The following is a 13,931-nucleotide window of genomic DNA, read 5'->3' as shown; positions in this document are numbered from 1 at the left end:
GCTTGCTCAACATACACATTGAATAACATCAGAGATAGGCTACAAACCTGTCTCACTTCCATCCCAACCACTGCTTCCCTTTCAATGCCCCTCGACTCTTGTAACTGCCATCTGGTTTCTGTACAAATTGTAAATAGCCTTTCGCTCCCTGTATTTTACCCCTGCCACCTTCAGGATTTGAAAGAGATTATTCCAGTCAACATTGTCAAAAGCTTTCTCTAAGTCCACAAATGCTAGAAATGTAGGTTTGCCTTTCCTTAATCTATTTTCTAAGATAAGTTGTTGGGTCAGTATTGCCTCACGTGTTCCAATATTTCTATGGAATCCAAACTGATCTTCCACGAGGTCGGCTTCTACCAGTTTTTCCATTCGTCTGTAAAGAATTCGCGTTAGTATTTTGCAGCTGTGACTTATTAAACTGATAGTTCGGTAATTTTCACATCTGTCAACACCTGCTTTCTTTGGGATTGGAATTATTATATTCTTCTTGAAGTCTGAGGGTATTTCGCCTGTCTCATACATCGTGCTCACCAGAAGGTAGAGTTTTGTCAGGACTGGCTCTCCCAAGGCCGTCAGTAGTTCTAATGGAATGTTGTCTACTCCCGGGGCCTTGTTTCGACTTAGGTCTTTCAGTGCTCTGTCAAACTCTTCATGCAGTATCGTATCTCCCATTTCATCTTCATCTACATCCTCTTCCATTTCCATAATATTGTCCTCAAGTACATCGCCCTTGTATAGACCCTCTATATACTCCTTCCACCTTTCTGCTTTCCCTTCTTTGCTTAGAACTAGGTTTCCATCTGAGCTCTTGATATTCATACAAGTGGTTCTCTTTTCTCCAAAGGTCTCTTTAATTTTCCTGTAGGCAGTATCTATCTTACCCCTAGTGAGATAAGCCTCTACATCCTTACATTTGTCCTCTAGCCATCCCTGCTTAGCCATTTTGCACTTCCTGTCGATCTCATTTTTGAGACGTTTGTATTCCTTTTTGCCTGCTTCATTTACTGCATTTTTATATTTTCTCCTTTCATCAATTAAGTTCAATATTTCTTCTGTTACCCAAGGAGTTCTACTAGCCCTCGTCTTTTTACCTACTTGATCCTCTGCTGCCTTCACTACTTCATGATGATAGCATGTTGGTATTAATATGCGTCACAGAAAGTACCGGGTGATCAAAAAGTCAGTATAAATTTGAAAACTTAATAAACCACGGAATAATGTAGATAGAGAGGTGAAAATTGACACACATGCTTGGAATGACATGGGGTTTTATTAGAACCAAAAAAATACAAAAGTTCACAAAATGTCCGACAGATGGCGCTGGACAGCAAAACGTCAGTGACTGCGCATGACAATCGTGTATAAAAGGAGCTGTAATGAGAGAGAGAACCAGATGCGCCAACAGTCGCAGCATGTTGACGTTACCAGAAAAGGCGCTTTTAGTGAAGCTGTATTATCAGAATGGGGAATGTGCTAGTTCAGCGTTACGATCCTATCGCCATAGGAAGGGGATTCGAACGGGTAAAGGTCCGTTGACAAATGCAGCTGTGGTGGGAATGATTTCGAAGTTCGAAGCCACGGGTTGTTTAGACGATAGACCCCGTAGTGGCCGAGCGAGCACAAGGCGTAATGCTGCTGAGACAGTTCAGGAAGAAATGGAGACTGTAGCGGGTTCGTCTATGCACGGGAAAGTCAGCGCTCGTGCAGTCGCACGTCGCACCGGCATTCCATACACTACTGTTTGGTTGGCACTGAGGCGTACCCTCCGATGCTATCCGTACAAAATCCATCGCCATCATGAACTGTTACCTGGTGATTTAGTGAAGCGGAAGGCATTTGCGGTGTGGGCGTTTCAAAAGATGACAGAAGATGACGATTGGTTGAGTAACGTGCTGTGGACCGATGAAGCTCATTTCACGCTCCGAGGGTCTTTCAACGCCCACAACCGCAGGATTTGGGCTACCAAAAATACTAGAACTGTCGCGGAAACTCCATTGCACGACGAGAAAGTCACGGTATGGGTTGGATTTACCATATCTACCGTTATCGGGCATTTTTTCTTCGAGGAAATGCGTGATTCTGGTTTTGTAACTGCTACCGTGAAGCCGGCCGAAGTGGCCGTGCGGTTAAAGGCGCTGCAGTCTGGAACCGCAAGACCGCTACGGTCGCAGGTTCGAATCCTGCCTCGGGCATGGATGTTTGTGATGTCGTTAGGTTAGTTAGGTTTAACTAGTTCTAAGTTATAGGGGACTAATGACCTCAGCAGTTGAGTCCCATAGTGCTCAGAGCCATTTGAACCATTTTTTTGCTACCGTGACGGGTGAGAGGTACGCCGATATGGTACAGAATCGCATCATCCCCAGCCTGGCTGATAAACACCTGCTGGAACGTACGATGTTTATGCAGGATGGCGCTCCACCCCATATTGTTAGACGCGTGAAAGATCTCTTGGGCGCGTCGTTTGGTGATGATCGTGTGCTCAGCCACCACTTTCGTCATGCTTGGCCTCCCAGGTCTCCAGACCTCAGTCCGTGCGATTATTGGCTTTGGGGTTACCTGAAGTAGCAAGTGTATCGTAATCGACCGACTTCTCTAGGGATGCTGAAAGAGAACATCCGACGCCAATGCCTCACCTAACTCCGGACATGCTTTACAGTGCTGTTCACAACATTATTCCTCGATTACAGCTATTGTTGAGGAATGATGGTGGACATATTGAGCATTTCCTGTCAAGAACATCATCTTTGCTTTGTCTTACTTTGTTATGTTAATTATTGCTATTCTGATAAGATGAAGCGCCATCTGTCGGACATTTCTTGAACTTTTGTATTTTTTTGGTTCTAATAAAACCCCATGTCATTCCAAGCATGTGTGTCAATTTGTATCTCTCTACCTACATTATTCCGTGATTTATTCAGTTTTCAAATTTATACTGACTTTTTGATCACCCGGTATATCAGCTCCTAGGATACAGATAATTAGAAAGTATTCACGAATGTGCCGCAATTTAGGATTAATCCGTCCAACGTCAACAGGAGGGGTCAGACAGACCGGCCGGAGGCGGGAAAGTAAACGAGAGGTAACTGAATGCGGAGCCCGCGTACAGGTTAAAAAATTGCGGAGGTCAAATAAGGTGGATGTCTTCATTTTGATATCGGAAAGACCCAATCCTCCAAGCTTTCGAGGCCCGGCCACTACTTCATACCGAACGCGAAAGATATGGCGGGCCACAGGAATCGACCGGACAGCTGTTTCAGTCTATGAGCCACCGAGGACACATAGGATAGTGTGACTTATCTCTGGCATGCCTCCCGTGAGACCCACATTCGCACCTTCTTGTCCCGCGCTATATTCATAGTGCCCCTGCCCATCATACTCATTACTCGGACATGTCCGAAAGAATAGATACCATCTTCATATATATCTAATCTCTGTTTCCTCAGCGTTTTCCGAATTTGATTTTTAAACCACTGAGGGTCCTTTCCATTTTTAATCCACTTACTTGGCACATACGTCGCCTGAGCGCGATTTACAGTCTGTTTAGACCGTGCCTATAACCCCTCTATGTCCGTCATACTTTAGCTATATGATGGCCATTCACTATCTAAGAGGGATGCTAACAACAGCTTATCTGGTTTTTTTAGCATAAGCGCTCTCCTGGCGTCATCACTAATTCCTGTTTCTATAATGACACTGTCGATAAGGTCAGGCCTCTTTGTAACTACAGGGGTTAAAATACTAACATTGCTTGTGTTGTGTCGACAAGTGGTGCCGACACAGTGTTTTGAGGGGGCCGAAATGCACGCTATAAGCGCACGAAGGATGGCGTGAAGTCTGAAACAGGAGACGTAATGAATGCTATAAAGAAAAGTACGTAGCTGCGGAAATACTTAACTTTAATCCATCCTTGTGGTACATTGCTCTTGACGATACAAGTGAGACTCTTAAGATTCATGAAGTAACTAATGGCGCCTTGCTAGGTCGTAGCCATGGACTTAGCTGAAGGCTATTCTAACTCTCTCTCGGCAAATGAGAGAAAGGCTTCGTCAGTGTAGTCGCTAGCAAAGTCGTCGTACAACTGGGGCGAGTGCTAGTCAGTCTCTCGAGACCTGCCGTGTGGTGGCGCTCGGTCTGCGATCCTGACAGTGGCGACACGCGGGTCCGACATGTACTAATGGACCGCGGCCGATTTAAAGCTACCACCTAGCAAGTGTCGTGTCTGGCGGTGACACCACATTCCTCCCCCGCAAATCGGCGAACGGCCGTGTGATAAGGCTTCCGCCCGCCGTGGGGAGGACCCCATGTTGACGTATGCGATGAGGTGGGGAGCCTAACAACAGGCGAGGCTGTGCCACCCGCACCCGGCCATTCGGTCCGAGGGGAGCTAGGAAACGCCTGGAAACCTAGTCCAGGGTGCACGTCAACATGCGGTGTATGCGCCCGTAGCGAGACAGGAGGGGCCGAAGGGTCGACCTCCATGTGGTCGGGGCACCCGACGGGCGAAGACGACATCTGGTCCGGAGCGGGCAAGAGTTCCATGGCGGAGGACAGCTGGTCACGGGAAGCGATCGGCGGCGCGTGACCCAGGGAGGCGCCAGTCGGGTGCAGCGACGCGTCCACTGCGGGCGGCGCCGTTGGGAGAACAGGCGGCGGCGGCGGCGCGTCGCCATGAGGCAAAATGGAAGGCAGCGTCGGAAACACCTGGGGATGAGGCGAGGCAGTAGATGGGTCCCCAGGGCGCTGACCGGACGGCACCGTCGCTGAAAGCAGATGCGGAGCGGCAGAACCTAGGCGACGACAGAGGCGCAGCTGATTGAGATGCCGACGCACCTCACCAGAGGCCCCCAAAACCAAATACATCGCGCGGCCGAGGCAGCGAAGAATGCGCCCTGCGAGCCAACGCCGTGAACCTCGATAGTTGCGATAGAAGACAACGTCGCCAGGAGCAAAAGCAGGAGTCTGCCGCTGCACAGGAACCTGAGGCGGCGGATGCAGCAAAGACATCAAGGTTCGATGAGGACGACCGTGGAGCAACTCAGCCGGCGAGCGACCATCGCGGGGCTGAGAGCGATACGAGGACAAAAAGAGCAATAACGCGTCCTCCCGAGCATGCGACTCTTTCAACTTCAACATCTGTGACTTGAAAGTCCGGACCAATCATTCAGCGGCACCGTTTGACTGAGGCGAAAACGGCGCGGATGTCAGATGTTGAATACCATTGGCCTTGCAGAATGACTGAAATTCTGCGGACATGAATTGTGGGCCATTGTCGGAAACAATAGCCTGCGGAAGACCTTCAATGCAAAAAATAGCAGACAATGCTTGGATTGTGGCAGAAGACGTCATGGAAGACATCCGGACAACAAAAGGAAAATTACTGAAAGCATCGACCACAACCAACCATCGAGCATTCCAGAATGGACCAGCAAAATCGATGTGCAAGCGGTGCCAAGGGGAAGTGGCTTTCGGCCATGCAAAGAATGTCCGCGGCGGTGCGGATTGTCGTTCGGCACACGCCGTGCAAGAAGAGCACATATTCGTAATCGCAGCATCGATTCCGAACCAAGTACAGTGCTGACGAGCAAGTTGTTTCGTGCGCACTATACCCCAATGTCCTTGGTGAAGAAGCCGTAAGACAGAGGACTGTAACGAACGTGGGACCACGACTCTGGACTGATCATTATCTGAACGCAACAACAAAACACCACGTCGTACAAAAAGTCTCCTTGTGAGCAAAAAATCGGCGAACCAGCGGATCCTCGATCCGCGAATTTCACAAGGGCCATTGCGTAGCAACAAAACGCAAAACGGTAGCAAGGACAGGGTCAGCAGCTGTGGCTGTAGCTACACGACGAAAATCAATCGGAAACGATTCGACCACATCATCGGTTTCCGAATCAATGAACATGCAAGCAAGTTCGGAAGAATCGAATGCTTTATCCTCAGCAACAGGCAAACGTGACAACGCATCAGCATTGCCGTGCTTAGCAGTGGACCGATACAAGATAGCGGTACTGCGAGAGGAAAATAGACCAGCGAATGAATTTCTGCGCCGTACGTGGAGGTACAGGCTTGGTCGGATGAAAAAGTGACGTCAAAGGTTTGTGGTCTGTGATGACGGTAAAGTGACGACCATACAAGAAATTATGGAACTTAGTAACACCAAATACGAGAGCCAAAGCTTCTTTCTCTATCTGTGAATAATTTCTTTGCGCAGGTGAGAGCAATTTGGACGCAAAGGCGATAGGGCGATCATGCGATCCATCTTTGTGCGCAAGCACAGCACCGATCCCGAAATCCGATGCATCTACCATCAACAACAGGGGTTTCTGGGGATCGAATGGCGTAAGGCAAGTATTTGAAAGCAACGCCGATTTCAACTGGCGAAAGGCGCGTTCGCATTCCGTTGACCAGACGAACGGAACACCTTTACGGCGTAAGCGATGAAGCGGAGCTGAAATGGAAGAGGCATGCGTGATAAACCTGGCATAGTAGGTAATTTTTCCCAACACACTCTGTAGCTGCTTCAAATTCTGCGGCGAAGGCAAGTCTTGGATGGCACGAAGGTGCTCTGGACTGGGATGTATGCCTTGGGCATTGATGACATGTCCCAGATATGGTAAGTCACGAGCAAAAAACACACATTTGTCCTTCCGCAAGCGAAGACCATTTTGTCGCAAGACCTGAAATAATGTGCGTAGGTTGGCTAAATGTTCGCCGTTTTTGCTTTCGTGTGTAGGTGTGTCCACCTACCGTGTGGTGGCACTCGGTCTGCGATCCTGACAGTGGCGACACGCGGGTCCGACATGTACTAATGGACCGCGGCCGATTTAAAGCTACCACCTAGCAAGTGTGGTGTCTGGCGGTGACACCACAGCTTGTATATTGTCTAATTAGTTGTTCAAGGCAGTTTTCGGAAAATGTGTTTAGAAGTACTTCACAAGACTGTCTATCCATACCACCTGTAGTGAATCCATAGACATCCCAGTCTACACTCGGTAAGTTAAAGTCGGCTCCAACTAGCATTGCATGATCTGGATATTTACGTGCTACAGACTGTAGACTCTCTTTGAGTGGCTCTAAAACTGTCACAGCGAAATCGGGTGGCCGGTAAAAACATCCAACAGCTAACTTGATTTTATCTAGACCTGCTATACGCGTCCAGATAACTTCACTGTCACACTCCAAGTTATCAGTGTATCAGGGAGTACTTACTGCAAGGTGTTGCAGTCGTTATTAGCGCGAAAAGCCGACCAGCAGGATGTCCGAGAAGTCATCGTATCCCTCTTGACATCGAACAGTTGCGGAAGCAATTTTTTTAAAGGGACCGAATGGAAATCCTTACTTGGGCGTACTGAAAACGTGGTTAATGCTTCATATCTAAGGCAAGTGTGATTAGATCTGCACGAAGCTACAGCACACTTTGGTATCCATTGCGTGAGTTCCCTGATGAACAATTCCGAGGCATCTGGATTGGATGTGGTTCAGTACCCAATCGCAGTGAAATGACCACCACAAAGTCCAGACATTATTCTCTTACAGGGATTAATCAAATCTCACGTGGCTCAAAGTCGGTACCAGACTAATAAAGAAACGAGCAAAGGTGTTGTGGAGGCCTCGCAAGATGCTCCGAAAAATGTCTAGGAGGACTTGGAGACGCATAAATCTCTGTGTAAGCCACGACAGTACACATACAGATCTGCTAAATGCATAGTTTTTACATGGAAGTTGTGGTGTCACCGCCAGACACCACACTTGCTAGGTGGTAGCCTTTAAATCGGCCGCGGTCCGTTAGTATACGTCGGACCCGCGTGTCGCCACTGTCAGTGATTGCAGACCGAGCGCCGCCACACGGCAGGTCGAGAGAGACTTCCTAGCACTCGCCCCAGTTGTACAACCGACTTTGCTAGCGATGGTTCACTGACAAATTACGCTTTCATTTGCCGAGACGATAGTTAGCATAGCCTTCGGCTACGTCATTTGCTACGACCTAGCAAGGCGCCATTACCAGTCACTATTGATGCTGTAAAACATGTACCGTCAAGAGCGATGTTCACCAATTATGGATTAAAGTTAAGTATTCCAGCAGCTACGTACGTTTTTGGCTATTCTCATTTCCGTGTCCTGTTCCAGACCTCACGCCAGCCTGCGTGAGCTAAAACGCGTGCCTTTCGGCTTCCTCCTAGTGGATTGGCTGTCTTGCCAATCCACAACATAAGTACTCTAATATACAGTATACTGTGTCGACCGAGGAGACTGGTCGAATACATTGTGCAAGCTACTAGACACTTGTCTCTATGCCAGTAGTTCATGTATCTGTAGGAAACAAAGATTTACGTGTAGCAGAGCATTGATGTAACTGAATGTGAAGTGTGGGAAAGTCGGGAAAGAAGATAATCGAGAAGTTTGATAAGTGCCTCACAGAGGAAAGCTGAAAATTGCGTGGACTGGTAAGAAAACAAGTAATGAAATACTAAAGAGATTCGGCGAGTAACGGAATATGTCAAAAACTCGAATTAATCCATTCAGACCTGATTTTTTGTGGAGGAAAGATATTTTTTCTTCATATGGTAATGCTCTTATGTGACTTTTTCATGATTTTGGATGCAATATAAAACACTTTGTGCACTTGGCTTCATTTTAAGGATTAAAATCGTTCATTATGAAATATTCTCTGTTGTAATAAATACTAAAATGATCATTCAATAATTATCATGCAAAACAGCTATAAAAATATTCAATTATACTGTGAAATACAGCGAACCAATCACATCCGTGTATTCTGGTGGTCATGACTGCAGCACACTGCTGCGCACTGCTACGTTGACTTGCTGATATTTTCGTAGTGATGCCCAACAGTTGGCAGCAATTGCCCATCGTGAAAAGGCTGAACATTCACAAACGTGTAACTCAGGTTTCCATTGGGAAAAAATACTTCTGTTGCAGCTAGGACGCAGTAAAAGTCGATGTACACAATCATAGCCAGAGGGTCTGAAAGGGTTAAAAGGGACAGCATGTAGGATATGTGATAAGATATCAAGGAATAATTCTCATGGTACTAAAGGGAGCATAGACGTCAAAAACTGCGCAGGGAGATAATCGATGACGTTTGCAGTAAGTGCTGCTTTGAGATGAAGAGATTCACTCAGGAGGAGAAATCTTGGCAGGACCCATCAAATCAGTGAGAAGACTAGAAGACTGATGACAGAAAAAGAGCATCTTTTGCGACGATGTGGTGCGAGATTAAACACCTTTCATGCCATCATAATCGAAATACGAGGTCACTCTTGTTTGGTATCCTAACTGTGCCCACTCACAAAACAAGAACTTTTGAAAACTCCTTCTCAGTTGCCGCTGTCCGCCTCTGGAACAAACTGCCCCTTACCTTGCGCAAAATTCAATCACCTGCTGCTTTTAAGAAGAAGCTGAAGCATTTCCTACTATCATCCTCATAACATTTTCCACAAAGTTAATGTGTAAGGTCAATCCTCTCCTCTGTCAAATAGCAAAGCTAGTGTCTCCTATCTTGCTCCTTTCTCTTCTTCCTCTTCATCTATCTCTATTAGCCACGCAATCTTCTTTTCCTTTATATTTCCTTAGCTATGTTTCACCATGTCTCTATTCTTCTCCTCCCTTCACCATTAGTCTCCCTCATACCCTCTGCTGCTAGCACTCCTATCTACAATCTGTCTCTTTCATAAAGTCTACTTATAACAGTACTTATCATCTACGAATATAGACTCTATATGTATGTATTTTTCCAAGTGTGCATTTGCAATTGTTTATTTCACTTTTTGTACATATGAATGTAAAATAAGTAGAATGCCTGGTTAGATGTAAGAGAGGGCCTGATGGCCCTAATCTTTCCAGGTTAAATAAATCAATAAATAAAATAAATAAAAAAATACTCGTACTCGTAGGACGCCCTCGTGGTGAGGTGGGGTCAGTCGTCACCCAGTTATCGTTTAACGTCAGATGATACTGGTCTCCTATGCGAGGCGAACACATCAGATCCGTTCAGTACTGAATCTATCTGTTATACCAGTGAGTGATAAGTAAGAGATAAAAGATACGATTAATTCTGGTTCTAGTCAGACCTTTCCTGACAAACAGGCCTAGTACCCATTGCTCAATGTCAGATGCTGTACCTTAGACAAGATATGCAGACGCATCAACAGAAACGCAGCATCAGAGAGCATTGTTAAGCGATTGACTGGCCATGTCCCTTGCTATGAGTCGAGAAATTCTTCCGTCGACACAGCTCATATGTTAATGCACAAACGTAGATATGGTAGCCTCACCGTAACCAACAGCGATGTTCCAGAGGAAAGCTCCAGACGTTTCCCCACAAAATTATATATAACAGCTAACATGAGGTGACAACTGATATACCGACAATTACGTAAGCGAAAAGGCAGAAGCAATGTAGACTTCGATTGTTTCAAATATACATTACGAGTTTTCAGTATTCACACAAACCACAATTACTACTTGCCTCCTCTCTGCGTAACATGTAATCTCCGTATTTCGTAATGATGCGATTGGATCGTGACTGGACCTAATGATGTTCCACTAACGTAATTAACGTAATTGTCAAGGGAAGATGCATTGTCATGCATATTATACGACGTACTTCGCTTTTCCAAGGAGTGCGAAGTGACCCGCTGATTGTCGTTCGAAATCTTACGTGCAGCGTGGCCTCGAGTGTACTGCTCCCAAACTAGGAAACTTATCAACAGATAACAAAAGCTTGTGAATGACATCTCGATGGACGTTTGAGCGTCGCAAGACAGAAAAATGTGGTAGTTGACCGCACCTACATTAGCGTCAGTCGAATAGTGCACTTCAGCATCTTATCCTAGCATGCTACGCAGAGACTATCATGGTACAGATCTAGCGCGAGACCTTCGAAATGGGTAAATAGCAAATGTCAGGTTCAGCTGCCGTAGTCAACAAGCTGCAGATGGTGATCGTCGCCATCGGCCAGCTCAAATTTTTAAACCACGTAGATGGACCACACTGAAAAAGGTTATTTACGAATCCAGTGCTGAAAAACCTGTGACGAGATCTATTTTTAATGGCCATTTCATCGCTTGCCTAACACTTGTGCTAAATACTGGCCAGTCAGCATTCCTGTGTCTCACCTTCACACTGATGAAGTCGTTCACTCATGGCCCCCATCAGAGATTTATACAACTCGACTTCCACAGTTATTCCCTTGATAAACCCATCCAGTTCTGTTTATCGCGTATTGAGACTTCCGTTGATTGCTTCAGTATACCCCGCGAAATCTGGCTCTCGTTGCTGGATTCTGTCATTCAGCTGTTCCACGCTAGATTTATATATTTCGCCTTCCGCAGTTGCTGCCTTGATAATGCTGACCCATTCCGTCAATTTTTTATTGGTTGTTTTGAGTGTACTGATTGCTTTGACATATGCCGCACGTCGCTGAATTCTGTCATTCAGCTTTTTGTAGCTGTTGCCTTGATAATATTATCAAATTCCGTTAATTGCTTCAGTTTTTCTGTCAACAAATAAAAGTATTTTCGGTCAATGCACCATCCCTTCGGAACGAGTGTACTGCATTCGTGAGAATTTGTCCATAGTCTACAATATACTGACGCAGTTATGTATTGGTACGCTATCTATTAAAGAGAAACTCTTGGAAGTTTCGTCTGTTCGGTCGTCATTCGTTCTTCTCGTTTCGTCGTGATTCCATCAATCCCCGTTTACTGTAATACGAGTAAATTCCTTGAATGTAAAGTCCTTTAATGTCACCGTCACAGGTCCACCGCTGTTGGAATATCCAAATAATTTAAGGAAGGTTGAAAAAGGCTAGAGAAGGAATAGAGTTGCTGTGCACTTGACGAATAATGGAAGCGTAGGAGGAACAATGAGGTAAGATAGGAGCTCCGTTTTAGGAAAGGTAGAAAAGACCGACAGTATAGAAAAGAATGATATGACCATCTATTACGTGAAAATCATAGCCGGATACCAAGAAAACCTTTGATTATAGACCCAAGAGCAGGAGAAGGATAGGATGACAACGAAGGAGACGGAGCTATCAGGTTTAAACTGCTTGGTTTCGGAACAGACAAAGAGGTCTAACCCGAAAGTGTACACGATGATGTTGAAAATATTTCCTCGACACAATTTAGGACAACCGTGGAAAGGGTTTCAAAATCATTCCTGTTCTCTCTGCGGGACTCTCCACAATGCATAAAACGTCTCCTGGCCTAAATGTTGTAACTTCCGAGATTAAACATTGTGCTATCAGAAGGACCTTAGATAAGTTCGCCACTTGAATCAGTGCATCCAATACTTCTGCAGTAGATCACAAATCTGTCAGACGTTCATTAATACCTATCACCCTTCACAAAAAAAAAATTATCGTCGGTGTTGTATATGTCTCACGTTGTTTACAGCTAAGGTATCATCTCATCTGTTTAGAACTTTCTTTTTGTTTTAGCGCCCTTACGTTACCCACAGAAGATTAGCAGAGCTTCTATAGCTATCTCAAACTTTTCTACAAACTCTTCGAAAAAGGTTTTGCAAAACTCCTTGACTTGCATAATTTTTCAGTACTTTTTAAATCAGAAACATCTTCCTCTGTACTCTTCTGACCATATAAAATCATTTCGCCCGCATCTCGTGGTCGTGCGGTAGCGTTCTCGCTTCCCACGCCCGGGTTCCCGGGTTCGATTCCCGGCGGGGTCAGGGATTTTCTCTGCCTCGTGATGGCTGGGTGTTGTGTGAGGTCCTTAGGTTAGTTAGGTTTAAGTAGTTCTAAGTTCTAGGGGACTGATGACCATAGCTGTTAAGTCCCATAGTGCTCAGAGCCATTTGAACCATTTGAAAATCATTTCGTACAACTTCCTGTGTAACGGAGGTGAAAGTAAACAAACCTGCATTGCCATTACAGTTTAATAGAGCGCGTTGAGTCTGCCATCGCGATCCGAACTCTGTGGACTGTATGCACTGTTCACTCTGTTCTCACGTCTCTAAAGGTTATGTCAAACTCAGACCGGGCGCAGTTCGTCACTTTACGGTAAGAGGGAATGCCAGCACGGATAGTGGCCGCTGGATTGGCAATCCCAGAGCGACGTTAGTCGTTCATCCACAATCAGATATACGAGTAGAACACTGAAAATAATACGAGAACAAAAATCACCAGGCTATAAATGTTATCTAGAAATTATGGTTCGTACTGCCTCGTACTTTGAGGGAAATGCAGTAGAACTGCGCACTGTTGTTCTGGAGAGCGTTGTCGACTGGGACAGTACACAACCATTTCCACAACATCAAAAATGGTTCAAATGGCTCTGAGCACTATGGGACTTAACATCTTTGGTCATGAGTCCCCTAGAACTTAGAACTACTTAAACCTAACTAACCTAAGGACAGCACACAACACCCAGCCATCACGAGGCAGAGAAAATCCCTGACCCCGCCGGGAATCGAACCCGGGAACCCGGGCGTGGGAAGCGAGAACGCTACCGCACGACCACGAGATGCGGGCCCACAACATCAATTTGGCCTCTAGAAGTAGCAATGCACAATACAGCCGTGTAATCACAAGGGTTTTGCAGGCAGATGCGTTCTGGAATCTTTTTAAGAAGGTCTTATGTGCTGTGTGGCGGTTCTCGTATTTAATGGCCCGAATGATTGGATTTTACTGAGAAAAGTCCAACCTCAAGAACCCGAGCGCTCACTTCAAACGTAAATACCATTTCTGATAAACTGGTTCGGGTGAACAGTCCATAAAATGGGGCCTAACACAAAAATCCCCGAATATGAGCTACGGATAAGTACTTAAAGTCCTACTGAGGCCCTAAATTCGTATCTGTCTACCTAACCACACATTATTCCTACAATAGCAAAAATTCCGCCAATGCAGACGAATAATAATTCTAATAAGTAAAACACCATAA

Source organism: Schistocerca nitens, chromosome 4 (genome assembly GCF_023898315.1).
Source record: "Schistocerca nitens isolate TAMUIC-IGC-003100 chromosome 4, iqSchNite1.1, whole genome shotgun sequence".
In the NCBI taxonomy this organism is placed as follows: domain Eukaryota; kingdom Metazoa; phylum Arthropoda; class Insecta; order Orthoptera; family Acrididae; genus Schistocerca; species Schistocerca nitens.
The sequence above is the reverse complement of the archived record's forward strand: the minus strand, read 5'-3'. Positions refer to the sequence as shown.